At 43.9% G+C, this 14,529-nt stretch overlaps 1 pseudogene; it reads right to left on the bottom strand.

Annotated features, from left to right (window-relative positions):
• Positions 1-11,063: 11,063 nt before the first annotated feature.
• Positions 11,064-11,933, bottom strand: LOC116095769 (annotated as a pseudogene).
• Positions 11,934-14,529: the final 2,596 nt, after the last annotated feature.

Below are 14,529 nucleotides of genomic sequence, written 5' to 3'. Positions count from 1 at the left end.
GAACTCAGGACCTCTGGAAGAGCAGTCAGTGCTCTTAACCGCTGAGCCATCTCTCCAGCCCCCTCTCAGTATGCTCTTGATGAAGTATAACAGCTATCTGACTTCATTTGATAAAATCTCAACCCTCAACTTCATTCCTTTTTAATACTCTACACGTCTAACTCGGGGGTGTGGGCACACAGCATAACTTTGTGCTGTACGGTCAAATATGGCTATTTCAAGGACATGCGCACGTGAGATTGGGTCTAATTTTATTTGCTTTCTGATTTCTTGTCCTTCTTTTTCACACCTCCCCCAAATGGCATCTCGTGTAGCCCTTGCTCTAGAGCTGATGAAGGATGATGAGCTTGAACTTCTGATCCTCCTGCCTTGGGACAGCCATATTCTTCCCCAGTCTTCTCCACTGAAACCTCTTGGGCCAGCAGGTCTACACAGTTCAAATCACCTTCAGCACCTCCATCTTCTATATTCCTATTAGGATGGCTCATTAAGCCCCATTTAAAGCATTCTATAGAATGCTTTTCAAATCCAAAGTCCCCAAATCTACAATTCTTCCCAACAAAAACATGGTCAGGACTATCACAGCAATACCCCAGTTTCTGGTACCAATGTCTGTCTTAGGGTTTTACTGCTGTCAGCAGACACCATGACCAAGGCAGCTCTTATAAGGACAACATTTTCTTTCTTTTTTTTTTTTTGTTTTCTGTTTTTTTTGAGACAGGGTTTCTCTGTGTAGCCTTGGCTGTCCTGGAACTCACTCTGTAGACCAGGCTGGCCTCGAACTCAGAAATCCACCTGACTCTGCCTCCAAAGCGCTGGGATTAAAGACGTGCGCCACCACCGCCCAGCCTACATTTTCATCTAGGAGTAAACTCTCAAAGCCCACCCCGATAGTGACATACTTCCTTCATCAAGGCCACACCTATTCCAACAAGACCACACCTCCTAATAGTGCCATTCCCTGTGCCAAGCATATTCAAACCACCACATTCCAGTCCCTGGCCTCCATAGGCTTGTTCAAACATATGAGTCTATGGGAGCCATATCTAAACATAGCATAATGCAAAATACATTTAGTCCAACTTCAAAAGTCCCCATAATCTATAGCAGTCTCAACAATGTTAAAAGTCAAAAGTTCAAATCCTTTTCTGGGATTCATTCAATTACTTAACTGTAATCCCCTATTAAAGTCAAAATCAAAAAGTGTATCACATACCTTAGGCATCACAGGGTATACACTATCATTCCAAAATGTCATTGTGAGTAAATACTGGAACAAACTGAAGTAATAAAGTGAAAAACAACGCAGTAGAAACCAAGTTCTGGGAATGTAGAAATAAAGTAAAATAAGGGGGCCATGTTTCAGCTCCTGTAAGCAGCAGCTTCAGACACTGAGAAGTTGTATTCCAGGGATGGCCAAGGACATTCTGTAAAAACAAAGTTCTGGTGGTCAGAATGTTGAGACAGAATGACCAGGCCATTCTGACTAAGCTAAGTAAGGCCAAAACAAAAATAACTGGTGGTCCATGACATTAAGGTCCATGAACACAAGATTAGCAATTCTTGAAAGACCCCCCCCAACCCCTCCCTGTGGTGAATTTCGAAAAAGACCACACAAATTGCCACCCTGACCTTGCTGCTAACAATCCCCCTACCACCTAGTTACTCGGCCCCTTCCCAGAGACTTTTCAAGGCCAGGTGTAGAGTTGGAGAAAGAAGTTGGCTGACTAAGCCAAGAACAGCCCCCTGAGCAAGCCCACCGATGCCTGATGAGACCCTTTGTCCTGTGTTCCACCAACCAGAGTAAGCCAGCTAGCCTTGTTGCAGAAATCTGCCCTCTGTAAAATATAAAAATGTGTGCTTTTGCTTTCTGTGTTCGGGGTTGACCGCCCCCCCCCCCGAGGGTGGGCAACCCCACGATCAATAAACCTCATGTTATTGCAATGATCTATTGTCAATCTGTGTTCTCTGGGTTGAGCCAAGTTTACAACAAAACAAGACTAAAAAGCAGCGGGGCAAACTCCACACTCTGCATCTCCATGTCTGATGCGAGAGCCCTCTTCAGATCTCCCACTATTTGGCTGCTTCTACTCCCTGTTAGCAGCTTTCCTCAGCAGATAGCCCATGGCTCTGGCATCTCAAACATCTTGGAGTCTCCAAGGCAACTTCAACACTACATCTTCTTGTTCCAATGGATGGGATCCACACATGATCTTCTGGGCTCCTCCAAAGTGCTTGGGTCACATATCCAGCTCTGCCCCCTGCAGCACTCTAAGCTCTGGTTGACTCCACTCCACTGCTTCTGCTGCAGCTAGAATTCACCAATAGCCTTTCATGGGCAGAGTTGAGTTGTCAAGCCTTAACTGCTTTGCGTGAACCCTTCGGTCCTGGCCCATCAACCGCAAATGAGGTGGCACCTTCACCAATGGCCTTTCCTGACCCCTCACAGTGCCAAGCCTCAGCTGCTCTCCATGACCCCTTCATACCTTCAAAACCAGTAGTACCACCTGGGTGATTCTTACACATTACCAAGTCCAGCTGCAGCTCAAGGTACAATCTTGGCTATCTCTAGAACATAGCTGCTTCTTCTTCTTCTTCAAAAAAAAAAAAAAAAGGATTTATTTATTTGTTTGTTTATTTATTACATATACAATTTTCTGCCTGCACGTATGGCTACAGTCCAGAAGAGAGCATCAGATCTCATTATGGATGGTTATGAGCCACCATGTTGTTGCTGGAAATTGAACTCAGGACCTCTGGAAGAACAGCCAGTGCTCTTAACCTCTGAGCCAACTCTCCAGCCCAGAACATAGCTTCTTTGTGTTCTCAGAAAACACATCCCAGAAGATGTCACTTCAGTGATGCTGGTCTCTTTTTAATCACCACTAATTTCTTAGCTCTGGCTAACCAGCACCAATTGTCCCAGTAGTCCCTTTTATTTTTGACTCTAAAGCCAGAGCCACATGGCTGAAGCTGCCGAGTTCTGCTGCTTGCAGGAGCTGGAACATGGCCCCCTTGTTCTATTATACTATCACCAGCTTTCTATTTTCCAACTCCTGCATTGCCTAAGCTTGGCTGTCCTGGAACTTGCTCTGTAGATTGATCTTGAACTCAGATCTGTATGGCTCTGTCTCCTGAGTGCTGAGATCAATGGACTGTACCATCACACCTGGACTTAAGCGTTTCTCTGCTTGGAACTCACTCTATACCAGGCTGGCCTTGAACTCAGAGATCTGCTTGCCTCTGTTATCTGGAATTAAAAGTGTATACCACCATGCTTAGCTTTCCACTTAAGCTTAGCTTTCCTTTTTCTTTTATCCCCCAATGTAGTATTTTATTAATTATTTGGGAATTTCATACAATGAACCCAGTCCCACTTGCTTCCCATTCCTTTCTCCCATTTTAAGTCCCCTGCAAAAACAAAAACATTTAAAAACAAAAACCAAACCCACCAAATCCAATTTGTGTTGTTCATATAACTCACTGGAGCATGGTCAAACTCCCAGTAGCCAGCCTCTTAAAGATAACTGAGTCTGGGCTGGAGAGATGGCTCAGTGGTTAAGAGCACTGGCTGCTCTTCCAGAGGTCCTGAGTTCAATTTCCAGCAACCACATGGTAGCTCACAACCATCTGTAATAGGGTCCAATGCCTTCTTCTGGTGTGTCTGAAGACAGCTACAGTGTACTCACATACATAAAATAAATAAATAAATAAATCTTTAAATAAATAAATCTTAAAGAAAATTGAGTTCTTTTCTACCCCTACACTGAAACTATCAACTGTGAAGAGCTGTACTTCATCAACTTTGCAACAGTTTTCAAGGATCTCTTCGACGGTTTAGCGGGTAAGAGCACTGACTGCTCTTTCCGAAGGTTCTGAGTTCAAATCCCAGAAACCACATGGTGGCTCACAACCCTCCATAATGAGATCTGACACCTCTTCTGGTGTGTCTAAAGACAGCTACAGTGTACTTACATATAATAAATAAAATAAATCTTTAGGGTGGAGTGAGCAGAGGTCCTGAGTTCAATTCCCAGCAACCACATGATGATTCACAACCATCTATCTGTATAGCTACAGTGTACTCATATACATAAAAATAAATAAAAAGTTAAATTTAAGCCAGGCAATGGTGGCGCACGCCTTTAATCCCAGCACTTGAGAGGCAGAGACAGGCAGACTCCTGAGTTCGAGGCCAGCCTGGTCTACAGAGTGAGTTCCAGGACGGTCAGGGCTACACAGAGAAACCCTGTCTTAAAAAAAAAAAACAAAAACAAAAAAACCCCAAAAAAATTAATTTAAAAAAAGAGCTTAAAAAAAGGATCTATTCATTAGCTTCCTTGTCTGGACTGTTTGCTTTTCTTGGGGTAGGAAGGAGGCACTCAGTATGTTTCCTTCTCAGCTATGAGTTTGCAGTCATGGATTCCTTTTGTTGTTGTTGTTGTTTGTCTATTTTGTTTTTTTTTTTTCTCTATGTAGCCCTGGCTGTTCTGGAACTCACTGTGTAGACCAGGCTGGCCTCGAACTCAGAAACCCGCGGGGGTCTCTGCCTCCCAAGTACTGCCATCGATTCCTTTGCAAAAGAAGCTTCCTTGCTCAGAACGGCCAGCGGCAGCATGGATCATGAACGTTCCTGTGCTAGTGCCAAGACTAGCGGGTCACAGGCCTCCAACCGGGTGATCTCAACTTGGTGGTCTCTCTCCCCACCAACTCTCCCTCGGGGCCAGAGTCCCCAGTTCCTTTGCAGATCGCTGCCAGCCTCTCTCAGTCCACCAACTCTCCGGTGGGGCCAGACCACCTAACTTCCCACAATGACCAACCACCCCACAGCCAGCCACCACACCACTCATTAACCAAGTAAGTCAAAACTTTTGATCCTTGTAATTAACCAATCAGATTTATGTATCAATAAATTCTCAATTACAAGATGCCCGTACATTAATTTCAGAGCCAATTGGTAATGATGAAAGTTTTATCCCAATTATTCTAACCTTATGATAGCATAACTACCTGTGGCTGGTTAAAGCCACGCTGGTTCATGTCCACCGCCATCTTGGCCTTCCTTCTCCTTCCCTTCTCAGAGGCTCTCTCTCTGGTTGCTGGGAATTGAACTGAGAACCTCTAGAAGAGCAATCGGGCTGGGCAGTGGTGGCACACGCCTTTAATCCCAGCGCTTGGGAGGCAGAGGCAGATGGATTTCTGAGTTGGAGGTCAGCCTGGTCTACAGTGAGTTCCAGGACAGCCAGGCTACACAGAGAAACCTTGTCTCAAAAAAAAAAAAAAAAAAAAAAAAAAAAAAAAAAAAAAGAGCAATCGGTGTTCTCAAACTCTGAGCCATCTTTCCAGCCCCCATCTTTAATTCTTACGGAGGCCATTTTAGGTTTAACCAGTATTCCATCTCCTTGATGGGAACCATGTGGAAAATTACCCAACTCTATTCTAGGAACCCAAGGCTGAGATGACCCAAGCTAACTTATCTTAGTTTCTGCTAAACTGCTCCTTTGCACAAAACCTTCTCTTTCTGGCAGGGAGATACTACGATGTTTTGGTTTTGTTTTTTTTTTTGTCTTTAAAAAATCCTCAGGAGGCTCAGTGGTTAAGAGCACCGATTGCTCTTCCAGAGGTCCTGAGTTCAAATCCTAGCAACCACATGGTGGCTCACAACCATCCGGAATGAGATCTGATGCCCTCTCCTGGCGTGTCTGAGGACAGCTACAGTGTACTTATATATAATAATAAGTAAATCTTTACAAAAAAAAAAAGGAAAAAAAAAATCCTCGCCAGGCGGTGATGGCGCACGCCTTTAAGCCCAGCACTTGGAGGGCAGAGGCAGGCAGATTTCTGAGTTCGAGGCCAGCCTGGTCTACAGAGCTCACTTCCAAGACAACCAGGGCAACACAGAGAAACCCTGTCTCCAAAAACAAACAAACAAACAAAAAATCCTCATTCTAAACACTTGGTGCCACTCTTAGGCCCCCCAGTACTTGTGTGTAGTCCCAGCTGTCTTGAATAAAGACTTCCAGTTGGGTATAGATTGCGTCTGAGTGATCTTTTTCGGTGGGCACGCTGTATCAATACAGTGGTAAACAGAGGGCTCTGCTCGCTCTGGTCAACCTAGATGCTCCTGTTTGCTCCAGTCAACCCCGTTCGCTCTGGCCCAAAAATTTGTTTATTATTATACATAAGTACATTGTAGCTACCTTCTGATGTACCAGAAGAGGACATTAGATTGTGAGCCACCATGTGGTTGCTAAGATTTGAACTCAGGACCTTAGGAAGAGGAGTCAGTGCTCTTACCTGCTGAGCCATCTTGCCAGAACCCTTGTTACAGATTTTATAGATTTTTTTAAATCTACACCCATTAAATTTACAAATCTTGAGACACAGAAAGTATACAGGGACCTTACTAATCTTTTTTTGTTTGTTTGTTTGGTTTTCTTTTTTGTTTTGTTTTTTTTCGAGACAGGGTTTCTTCTGTGTAGCTCTGGCTGTCTTGGAACTCACTCTGTAGACCAGGCTGGCCTCGAACTCAGAAATTCACCTGCCTCTGCCTCCCAAGTGCTGGGATTAAAGGCGTGTGCTACCACCACAGCCCAGCTCTTTAGATTTATTTGTTTTATTTATATATGAGAACACTGTCACTGTCTTTAGACACACCAGAAGAGGGCATCACATCCCCTTACAGATGGTTGTGAGCCACCATGTGGCTGATGGGAATTGAACTCAGGACCTCTGGAAGAGCAGTCAGCGCTCTTAACCGCTGAGCCATCTCTCCAGTCCTGATCTTACTAATCTTTAGGTAAAGTTTATACTCCAAAAAATATCTATTCAAGTCTTTTCCTTTTTCCAGTGCTGGACATGAGATGTAGTGCCTTATGTGTCATACTAGGCAAGCATTCTACTGCCAAGTTGTAGCCCCCTGCTCTTTTGGTGTTCAGTAGACCTGTCTTTCTAATAAGCAGAAACCTTTAGGCTTGTTTACACACTAACAATCTTTTTGTTTACCTGGTCAAAGTCCTTCTCTTTAGGACAATATCAGCAGCACTGCAGTTTTGGGACACTTTGGTCCTGACACCATCCCCTACCTAGTACTTATCTTGCAAGTTTGGGGGAAATTGGAAAGATGGAATTTTATTTTATTTTGAAATAAACTCTGTACTACATAGACCTGACTGGCCTGAAATTCACTATATAGACAAGGCTGGCCTTGAACTCACTTCTTCCTCCTTAGAGCTGGGATTAAAATGCCCTGCCCCTTTTGTAAATTCTGATTATGATATAATTGGTAAAACTATTCTTCAGAAGTACCACACATTTTCTTGAGGCGGGGCTTGAAGTGACTTCGACTAATCTTTTTTTTTTTTTTTTTTTTCCGAGACAGGGTTTCTCTGTGTAGCTCTGGCTGTCCTGGAACTCACTCTGTAGACCAGGCTGGCCTAGAACTCAGAAATCTGCCTGCCTCTGCCTCCCAAGTGCTGGAATTAAAGGCGTGGGCCACCACCACCCAGGCATCCACTAATCTTAATTAAAATCCCTATGTAGGGGGCTGGAGAGATGGCTTAGAGATTAAGAGAACTGACTGTTCTTCCTGAGGTCCTGACTTCAATTCACAGCCACCACATGGTGGCTCACAACTAACTATAATAAGATCTGGTGTCCTCCTCTATAAGCAGAACACTGTATACGTAATAAATAAGTAAATCTTGAAAAAAAAGTCCTTATGCATTAAAGGATGACCTGGAACTTCTGACTCTCCTACCTCCACCTTCCTAGTGCTGGGGATTAGTGGATGTGCTTGCTTCTGCTGTATATGCAATGCTGGGAATCAAAGCTCAGGCTTCATAGGTGCTCGGTAAACACTCGGTTAACAAAGCTACATTCCCAGCCCAAGTTATAATAGCAGCAGCAGCAGCAGCAGCAGCAGCAGCAGCAGCAGCAGCAGTAGTAGTAGTAGTAGTAGTAATATTAGTAGTAGTAGTAGTAGTAGTACTGGTAGTATATATAGCTCTGGCTGTCCTGGAATTCACTACATAGACCAAGCTAGCCTTCAACTCACAAGAGATCCGCTTGCTTCTACCTCCCAAGTGCTGGGATTAAAGGCATGAGCTACCACAATCAGCTATTATATCGCATTATTAATCTATAATTATGAAGTGGAAATTCTCTTTGTTTCTAAAGAAGTGACTTAGTTTGTGGGACCACAAAGAGGTTGTGGAGGTGGCTGTGGTGATTTTATGGTCTGTGAAAGAGGAGGTGGAGGCAGTAGTTTGGTTGTGGTGAGGAGGCCAGGCCGTGGTGAGGAAGCTGGTAAGAACAGGATGTGGAGGTGATGTTGGCAACCATAGCAGTTTTGAGGCTTGAATACCCTGCGGTTCTGGTTGTAGAAGAGGAGGCTATTGTGATGGTGGACTGGGATATGGAGATCATAGTCGTGGTGATGGGGGAGGGGAAGTCTGGCAGAGCTAGCTAGCAATGGTGCATGTGGAACTGTAATGATTTCAGAAATTATAGCAGACAATTCGGATTAAATTATGGACTTTGAATGGGGTGCCACTCCCTATGGTGGGTGTTATCGAGTTGGCGGAGGAGATGGCAGGTTTTTTAAAAATATATTTTCTTGGCGCTAGAGAGGTGACTCGGTGAGAGCACTGGATCATCTGTTCCTCTAGAGGTTCTAAATTCAAGTTCTAGCAACCCTGTGGTGGCTTACGACCCCATGTAATGGGATCTGATGCCCTCTGCTGGTGTGCAGGCATACACACAGACAAAGCACTCTGTAAAATAAAGAAATAAACCTTAAAAATATTTTCTTAGCTGGACAGTGGTGGTGCTCACCTTTGATCCCAGCAATCAGAAGGCAGAGGCAAGCAAATCTCTGTGAGTTCGAGGCCAGCCTGGTCAAACTCCAGTACAGTCAGGGCTATACAGAGAAACCATGTCTCAAAAAACTAATTTTTTTCTTGAACATTTTGTTATTACTAGTATTGTTTTTAAGCTGTTAGTAGTAATAGTAGTAGTAGTAGCAGCAGTAGTAGCGGTAATAGTAGTAGTATTTGTGTGTGTGCTGGGGGGGTTGTCGCATTCAAATCCACTGGAAGAAACCAAACTTAGATTAAATGTATTTATTCTTACTGCCCTAGAGCCAAATCCAAACAGTGGTGCGGAAGGGGGCTTATGGTGGGGCTTTAAACAGAGATCAGAAAGGTGTCCATTATAAACTATCCGTAGAATCCACACCTGGGCAGGAAAATTGTTTTACTTCCCCTAGTTGTTTCTTACTTTCCCACTAAATAGTTATCAAAAGACCATTTCTTCCCTTTCCCATAATGGTAAGAAAGCTTTTCAGAAGCAAAGGCAGCTGCTAATCCCTCACAGCCCAGCCCTGTTATCCTATTATCTACCTGCAGGACACTAATCTCCCAGGCATTCCAGAGCAAAAGGTCAAGGGCCCTTAAGGGGTTTCCCAGGGGATCTGCGTAAATTATTACTCAGGTCTGAGCCCTCCAATGACTGGGATAGAGCAGTTCATTTCTGGGCAGGCAAGAACACAGTGCCATCAGGTTAGGGCTGGTACTCATGACCTCAAAACAAAACAAAACAAAACTACTATTATGTTAGGTGCATTATACTTTGTGTTAGGTACCTGTAAACTGTGGTAGTGGGGACAGAAACAGATATTAAGGCATCTTGTGCTTGTTAACACACATAGTACTTAAGAGCTCTGGGGCAGAGGCTAGTGCAATGGCTCAGCAGTTAAGAGCACCGGCTGCCCTTCCAGGGGTCCTGAGTTCAATTCCCAGCAACCACATGGTGGCTCACAGCCATCTGTAATGGGATCTGATGCCCTTTTCTGGCCTGTGGATGTATATGCAGCAGAACACTCATACATTAAATAAGTAAAATTAAAAAAAAAAAAAAGCCAGGCAGTGGTGGTACATGCCTTTAATTCCAGCACTTGGGAGGCAGAGAATGATGGAGTTCTGAGTTCGAGGCCAGTCTAGTCTACAGAGTGAGTTCCAGGACACCCAGGGCTACACAGAGAAACACTGTCTCAAAAAACCAAACAAAAAAAAAAAAAAGAGGCTGAGGCAGGAGGATTCAGTCTCAGGCTAGTCCAAGGTGTGCAGTGAGATTGTGACACCACTCCCTCCCACACACATACAGAACCAAAACAAAGATCAAAGAATGTTTTCATTTTCAGCGAGGTGTGATGTCCCCTGCCTTTAATCCCAGCACTCAGAAGGCAGGGGCAGGTGGATCTCTGAGTTTGAGGTCAGCTTGGTCTATGTGGCAAGTTCCAGGACAGCCAGAGCTACATAGTTAGACCCTAAATCAACACAAACAACACAAAGAATGTTTACCTTTTCAGTGTTTTTGTGGTTCAGTTTCCCACATTTTAGGACAGAATTTTTTTTTAAGATTTACTTATGTTATATATGTGGTTGCTTTACCTGCATGTACATCCATCTGTTCACCAGAAGAAGCCATCTGATTTCATGAGACTACAGTTATAGATGGTTGTGAGCTACCATGTGGTTCTTGGAATTGAACTCAGGACCTCTTGAAGATCAGTCAGTGTTCTTAACCATTGAGCCTCTCTTCAGCCCCCAATAAATGCTCTTAACTGCTGAGCATATATCTTCAGTGCACCCCACCCATCTTCCTTTCTTAGACAGGATGGGGATATGGAGCCCTAGCTAACGCAGAAAACTCTACATAGACCATCCTATCTTCCAACTCACAGAGACAAACCTGCCTCCCAAGTATTGGGCTTAAAGGCCTGTACCATCATGCCTGCGTCAGCCCCTGCTTCTTATGCTATACAGAATGTCATGACATTTTGTAGCACAGACTGGCCCTGAACTTTAAATCTACCTACTTGAGCCTGGTCCAGTTCCTCTGTATCTTATGAATGCTTTTTTTTTTTTGAAAGTCTTAACATTTTTTGTAATCTATTTGTGTGTGTATGTGCGCGAGCGCGCACGCGCGCACATAAAGTCTAGCATACCTGATCTCTAGCAAACTGTCAGGGAGACAGTTTTGAAAAATCCATTCAAGGGCACTTAGTCCATCTTAATGACACCTGTGTCCTTGCCTACTGAAACACTGTGGGACCATGTTCATCCTGTATTTCCAGCTTAGAGTGAGGCTGTTTGAACAGACTTGGCAAGAGTGAGAACCCTGGTTGAACTTTCCTGGGTGACTCCAGTACAGCTGCTGGTGACCTAACTTGCCTTTAGACAGCCAATGAGGAAAAAGATAGAACACTTAAAAAAGGAAAGGAAAGGGAAAGGAGGGGAGGGGAAGAGAAGGAAGGGGAAGGGAAGGGAGGGAAGAGACTGAGACAGGCCTGAACTGATGACATCCAGGATCAGCCTTCCAAGCCGGATCAGGTCCAGCTTTATTTTTGTTCTTTTAGGTAACAGGCATCCTAAATAAGTTATAGTTTGTTTGAAGCGATATCTATTCAAGTCTTTTCCCTTTTCCCCCAGGTACTACATATAGGATGTAGGGCCTTGTGAATACCTGAGAAGTACTCTTTTTTCTTTCTTTCTTTCTCTCTCTCTTTTTTGGTTTTTTTCAAGACAGGGTTTTGCTGTGTGGCCCTAGTCGCCCTGGAACTGCGCCTGTAGACCAGACTAGCCTTGGACTCAGAGAGCTTTACCTGCCTCTCAGCCTCTGAGTTTTGGGAACAAAGATGTGTGCCAGCACTGACAGGCTTAGACAAGTATTCTCCTACCAAGTAATAGCCTTCCCCTCCCCTCCTCCATCTTGACTTGTTTTTTTTTATTACAGAATTGTAAGCTTTTGTTTGTTTGGGTTTTTGTTTTGTTTTATTTTGTTTTGTTTTGAGACAGTGTCTTACTGTGTAGTTGAGGCTGGCTTCGAATCTGCTGCCTTCCTGCCTTAGTTTCTTCCTCTTGACTCTTCATGTAGACCAGGCTGGCCTTGAACTCAGAGTTCCTCCTCCCAAGTCTACTTTCTCTTGACTCTTTCTTTTTTTTAAACATTGTTTGTCTGAATAGCCCTGGCTGTGGTGGAACTTATTCTGTAAACCAGGCTGGCCTCGAACTCAGAAATCCTCTGCCTCCTAAGTGTTGGGATGAAAGGTGTGCCCAGGAACGCTCCACTTTCTTCATGCTGTGATTATACTGCAGCTGGCTTCGTGTATATTCTCCATAGAGTCTAGTCATCAATCCTATACACACAGTTATCTTCTACCTTTATACGGGTGTGCTGCTGGTTAGTTGACAGTGGTTTTGTATTTATTTTTTTAACTTTATATGTATTAACGTTTTTACCTCTGTGGTGTGAGGGTGTCAGATCTTGGAGTTATAGACAATTGTGACTTGCCACGTGGGTAATTTAGCTCAGGTCTTCTGGAAGAACAGCCAGTGAGTGCACTTAGCCACTGAGCCATCTCTCCAATCCCGACAGTGGTTTTTGTTTGTTTGTTTGTTTGTTTGTTTGATTCACAAAAGTCTAAATTTTGAGGGAGCTCAGTCTATCCATTTTTTTCCATTCATGGTGCTTCAGGCAACATATACAGTAAATCACTGAGAAATCAAACACTGTGAAGTTTTTACCCTAAGTTTTTCTTCTAAGAATTTTAGAGTTTTTCCTTAAATATTTTTTTCTTGTATTGTATGGGTGTATTGCCTGCCTTTATGTCTGTGCACCACATAGAAGCCTGGTATTCACAGAGGTCAAAAGAAAGTGTTGGATCCTTTGGGACTGAAGTTAGAGATACAAGCTAACAGGTTCATGTTTTTTTGTTTGTTTGTTTTGTTTTTGTTTTTGTTTTTTTCGAGACAGGGTTTTTCTGTATAGCCCTGGCTGTCCTGGACTCACTCTGTAGACCAGGCTGGCCTCAAACTCAGAAATCCACCTGCCTCTGCCTCCCAAGTGCTGGGATTAAAGGTGTGTGCCACCACGTCCGGCTCAGGTTCATGTTGAGAACCAAACCTTATTTCTCTGAAAAAGTAGTCAATATTCTCTCTCTTTTTTTAAAGATTTATTTATTTTATGTATGTGAGTACACAGACACACCAGAACACCAGAAGAGGGTATCAGATCCCATTACAGATGTTTGTGAGACACCATGTGGTTGCTGGGATTTCAACTCAGGACCTCTGGAAGAGCAGTCAGTGCTCTTAACCACTGAGCCATCTCTCCAGCCCCCCTAATTCAATTTCTTTATTTTTTTATGTTTTGTTTTTGTTTGTTTTTTTTGAGACAGGGTTTCTCTGTATAGCCCTGGCTGTCCTGGAACTCACTCTGTAGACCAGGCTGGCCTCGAACTCAGAAATCCGCCTGCCTCTGCCTCCCAAATGCTGGGATTAAAGATGTGCACCACCACTGCACAGCTCTTTGTTTTTTTTTTAAAGATTTATTTATTATTTGTAAGTACACTGTAGCTGCCTTCAGACACCTCAGAAGAGGACATCAGATCACACTGCATCTGGTTGTGTGCCTTCATGTGGTTCCTGGGAATTTAAGTCAGTACCTTTGGAAGAGCAGTGGGTGCTCTTAACCACTGAGCCATCTCTCCAGCACCTAAATTCTCCTATTTTCACTAAGTTAAACCCCTAAGCCCTTGGTATTGGTAGTTTCTATGTGTATGAGTGTTTGTTTGTGTCACTTGTGTGCCTGATGTTCATGAAGGTCAGAAGAGGGCACTGGACCCCTTGGAATTGAAGCCACAGATAGTTGTGAGCATCCATATGGCTGTTTGGGAACCAAACTCTTGTCCTCTGGAAGAGGAAGTGCTCTTAATTGCTGGGCCATCTCTCCAGTCCCTGTTTTTTTTTTTTTTTTAAAGTCTTTGAATGTGCTCGCTTCGGCAGCACATATACTAAAGTCTTTGAAGCTGGGTAGTGGTGGGGCACACCTTTAATACAAGCAATCAGGAGGCAGGCAGGTCTCTGTGAGTTTGAGGTCAGCCCGGTCTATAGGGTGAGTTTCAGGACAACGAGGGCTACAGAGAGAGACCATGTCTTGGAAACCAAACCAAACCAAGCAAACAAGTCATTGAGTGATGGGAGCAAAAGGCAAAGGAAAACAGAGGCTAGAAGAAAGCACATAGCTTTTGAGGGCCAACTGGAGAAAGAACAAGAGAATAAAACTATGAAAAAAATGTAGCAGAGGCTGGGGGCCATTGAGATGGCTCACCAGGTAAAGGTGCTTGCCACCAATCCTGACGACTTGAGTTTGGTTTCTCATGGGATCCACGAGGTGGAAGGAGATTACCAACTCCTGCAGGCTGTCCTCTGACTTTCAAGCACATACATGCCTGGTCATCAAGCCACTAAGAAAAACACCAAACAACAAACAATCAAAAAACTGTAAAAAAAAAAAAAAAAAATTACCAGCCAGGTAGTGGTGGCGCACACCTTTAATCCCAGCCCTTGGGAGGCAGAGGCAGGGAGATTACTGAGTTTGAGGCCAGCCTGGTCTACAGAGTGAGTTTGAGAACAGCCTGGGCTACCCTGTCTCCAAAACAAAAAATAAATGAATAAATAAATAAAA

The sequence above is a fragment of the Mastomys coucha genome, unplaced genomic scaffold (assembly GCF_008632895.1).
Source record: "Mastomys coucha isolate ucsf_1 unplaced genomic scaffold, UCSF_Mcou_1 pScaffold18, whole genome shotgun sequence".
Classification (NCBI taxonomy): Eukaryota; Metazoa; Chordata; class Mammalia; order Rodentia; family Muridae; genus Mastomys; species Mastomys coucha.
This window is presented reverse-complemented; position numbering and strand designations above follow the sequence as displayed.